The sequence below is a fragment of the Egretta garzetta genome, unplaced genomic scaffold, assembly GCF_000687185.1.
Source record: "Egretta garzetta isolate BGI_Z169 unplaced genomic scaffold, ASM68718v1 scaffold775, whole genome shotgun sequence".
Classification (NCBI taxonomy): Eukaryota; Metazoa; Chordata; class Aves; order Pelecaniformes; family Ardeidae; genus Egretta; species Egretta garzetta.
Window position 1 is genome coordinate 580,153 of NW_009259754.1, and position 4,693 is coordinate 584,845.

The window sequence follows — 4,693 nt, forward strand, 5'->3', positions numbered from 1 at the left end:
GGAGGGGTCGTTGTCGTCTGCGCACGGCGGGCGTTACGGAGGGTGTAAAAAAGCGCGGTTACCCCTGTGGGGCACGGAGGGGGGAGCAGGGGAAACAGGGCGCCTCAGCACCCCCACACAGAGCACAGCCTTCAAAGGCGTGTTGAAGCTCGCTTAGAAATCAGCGCCTGCAGACGGAAAGCAGAGGGGCGCCAGAGCTTTATTTCTGCGAAGACAGGCCAAGTAACGGTGACAGACCAAGGCGTTGTGGGCCCAAAGTCTTACAACGCAATAGACCACAGCCCGAGAGAGAAGGCTGTGGAGGGAACGCTGAGGGAAACCACGCTCATCTTTTACACGAGCAAACCCTGGGGAAGGCTCCTTCTGGTCAGTCATTTAGGAAGTAACTGAAGAGCTCAAAACTGTGCTGGTCCCCCTCATCAGCTTCTGCCCAGCAGCAAATGTTTGCCCTGGAGCACCTGGGGGCCACTGAGGCCCCAAATGCATCCTTGTCTGTCTGGCTTCACACCAGAAGTGGACTGGGGAGCTACAGCCTACTCCGTTTTGCTACATCCTCCAGCTAGATAGCAAACCTCGAGCTTAGGATAACTGGAACTGTCTACCAGAATTTCTATCTATCTCCCTGTGATTAATACACCCCAGCCTGGGGGGAAGGAGTATCGATATCATTAATAACACACTTGGAAAGGGGAGGTTACTTTTTCAGACTATCCGCAAGTAGTCTGTAGATCCCCAAAAGTCATAGGCAGGCTGAAAATTACAGTTCTCCCAGTACTATATCATAGGAGTGCTGCCAGCAAAACAACCTGTGGAGTAGTGTTTTCCCTGGGGACCTCACATGTAAGTGCCTAACCAGCCGTAGACTCTTAACGTAATCATCTTATCAGACCTCACTATCTTATCCCGTGCCCTTAGAGGAAGGCAAAAATAGACTGTTGCAGGATTTGTGATGTGCTCCTGTTCTCATGAACTTGCATCCATGCCTAGGTGAATTGTTTCCTGCATGCTGGGAAAAGGAACACATTAAGAATAAAGTATAAGAATATGAAGGGGTCAAATCATAGATCTTTAACATTGGTTATCTGGGTAAACAAGCATGGCAGAGAAACGGATTGAAAACTAATCTGTTAAGTGGTACAAGCAGAAAGACATTCAGGAAGATGGAATGAAAATATCTCGGGGAACATCTGGCAAATTAAACAATTTCAATTAGGCTTACAAGAAAACAAGGAAATCTGTGCCAGATTGATGAGTGAAGCATTTAAAATCACTTGGAATCCTGATGGCTTCTCAAATAACCCATCTACTTAGAACATCATGAGTCTCAGAGCCGTAGGTAGCTTGCAGAGGTTTCAGTTATTAATTTCACTTTTGTTTTTCCCCAAGGATCCGTTCTACTTAAGTATACAAAACCTAAAACAATTAAGAGAAAACCAGATACTTGCAAGAGTTTATAGGTACAGCTAAAGAGGCCATCATGAAAGATAAAGGTTCATTATCACTGATGTGTTTGGTTAAGGTCTCAAGAGTCAAATAAGAGACAAATAAGAACATTCACAAATGGAACGTGCTTCCCCCCCTTTTTAAAATAATTTTTAAAATGCACTTATAAAATGACAGTAAATATTGTTCAGCTACTGCAACAAACCAAACATAACAGACTACCTTAAAATGCACTGGCTTCTTCCTCGCTAATAATGACTGTTCCGGCATTTATCAATTCGACTGGAAAATGCGCATGCAAAAGGAAGTTGAGATAGATTAAAATAAAGTGAATGACTATAGGAAGTTTCAGGTATATTTCCTGGTTATATCCTGAAATGAAATGATTAAAAAAACCAAAAAAACCAAAGCAAGACTTGCCCAAATCTAATTTATCACAAACAGAGCCTCTAGTATTCCATATTCCAGGGCAAAAAGTATTAACCCTTGCTGGAGACGTGATACCAGATAGTGGGTTGTTAGACAGCCCTACTATGGTAATTTCAACATTGCCATAATTTAAAAACAGACCCAGTAACAACTAAGTGCACTGACACAGATCTTAAAGAAAGCTTAGCTAAATACCTCTGTGTAATAAAATGTAGGAAGAACTAATAACAAGGATGTTCTATTATCAGTATAACCATACTTTGTGATATGCTTTCCTTCTAAATTGCCAGCAGAATAAATGTTATCCTCTTAGCAGGTTTAAGCTTTCTAGCAGTAATTATGTATTTTGCATGGAGTGTCAAAACCCCCAATGTAAAAAAAAAAAAAAAGTGAAGTTTTTGATGGATTAAAAGTGGTAAGATTAGGATATTGAGACCTTAATCTCGTTTCATTATCATGAACATTTCTAGCACGTTATAGGAATAGGTCCAAATCCTTCTGGATAAAACATCACCTGCTCATAACACCATCTGCCATAATAGCCATTATTGCACAAGACTCTCATGCTTTTTTGTCTGTGTTCTTAAAGTATAACTCTTCAAGTTTAGGTTTTCATACCATTTAACCTTTATTTTTACTCCATTTAAAAATATATATCTAGAACCGTAATGAACATGTGAAGCAATATAAAGTTATAGTAATACCCAGTAATAAAGTGATAATAAGCCTCTAAATACAAAACTGGCTCTCTCCATGATCTGTTAAGTTTTTAACTACATACATAACGACATCTAAACATACTATCAACTGGTTGTATAATACATAATTTAAGTCAGAATTCATCTAATTATAAGAGTAGTCTAGCTGAGTCTAAAAAAGGAAAAAAACTATGGTTCAATAATCTGGATATTGGTCAATTTGTAGAGTTATGTACTTGTTTTAAGGAACACTGTAACAATAGTCTTCTGGGCTTTGTGTGTTTCGGGAGTGATCGTTAAACATGTTCACGGGTCATCTTTTCCCAGATGGCAGCAAAACCAGTTTAGGAACTTTTCTATCGTACTGCTCCTTGTACTGCAATTCAGTTTGAGAGCAATCCTCATAATACTTAGGTTAGTATAAATACTAATTTATTGAGTCACATGGGAAAGTGTTCTGGTTTTTAATTTTTATCCTCAAGAAGTGGCATTTCTCAGTCATGCTTAGGTAGCTTATAAATTTTGTCCAAAAATAAAATGTGGGGGGCAGTTAGAATAAAAATGCTCAAGTATTATTCTTTTGAAGTATCTTTTAGAGATTTCTCCTAACCTTTCTGTAATTTATTTTTGAAGGAAGTGAGTGATAAATGACTAATTCATTTCATTTCTTATTTCAAACAGAAGTAAAAAAAGAAGAAAGTGTTTTCTAGAGAATTATCCTGGTGTATATTTGGTCTGGATTAAACTATTTCAGCGTGCAGTCATACATGTACACCCTTCTACCTGGCCTCATCTTCATTGTGAGCTGCTGAGTGTTACGGCAGTGACAGAAAGCAACACGCGTGGAAGAACCTCTGGTGAAAGACACCTGACCAAGATTTTGTGTCTGACTGATTCAATGTGAAACCAAAAAAAAAAAAAAAAAAAATCAAGTAAGGAAAAACATATGCCATAAAAATACACAAATAAGTCACTGTTTTCTAGCCAACAAAGCAGCTGAGAGAATATACTTGATAACTTAGCTGGGCACATGACAACAGTGGATGCTACTTTTACATTTGACTTCAGAATTTACGAGTCACCTTGAGGAAATCATGTTGGCCACAGAGTCCTCCTCATCCCGCTCCTCACATGGCACAGGGGATTTACTTTGTAGCTTTAGTCACACCAGTAGCATATTTTCTGAAAATAGTTTTTTTGCTTTGCAGTTGCACTGAAGTCAATGAGCTTCCCAGGCATATTTAAGTCAAAACTACCCTCCCCCTTGGTTTGGCTGGGGTTTTGGGGGGGGTCTTACACCTCTTCACCAATATCCAGGGCTGCCCTTCCCAAGAACCACAAACAGGAAATGTTGGATCTTTAACTATATGTCTGCTATAAATAAGAAATAAGCAATAACCTGACAGTGTATGGAAAAACAATATAAGCCAGAGGCATGTGCATCAGAACTAGGATACAAATCAATTGATCCTGCCCAAAGCAAACGTTAAAATATTTAAGTAAGAATCTAAAAGGATGGACATTTCTTTTTCCTGAAATAACATTTTTAGATCACCTGAAGACTACAACTTGTGACATACAGATAACCTCTTTTCATTAGTTCATTTTAAAAGACAAAAAAATGAAGAACGATTTTGGTAGTTTAAGCCAGATTTACAAATTCAGGATTTTCAGTATGATATAGAATTCTGCATGTATGTGATTCATATATTTCACCATCATGACAACTCAGAGAGAGTTACTGTCAAGCAAACATTTCAGGACACAAAGACACTTTGTTATGCCATTATGAATGAAATATATTTAATATTTGTTTTTAATTTCCTTACTATTTTTTCTTTGCTTTCTTCTAGTGAACCTTTCTTGACTATTTCTGTGCTTCCAGACAGCTGTCATCCCATTCTGGCAACCTCCCTGGTACTGAACATTTAATGTAATATAGAGGTTTGGTATTTGTACATGTAGTACATAGTTCATCTTTCCCGATGAGAAAGATTCCTTTTATCCCCCATAAAGGCTGTGAGAAACCATATAAAGAGGACAGTACAAATAATCTTTATCCATTATGATTTATTCTCTACAATACTTCATTAGAGGATAGAGTTCAATTATTTACACTCAGA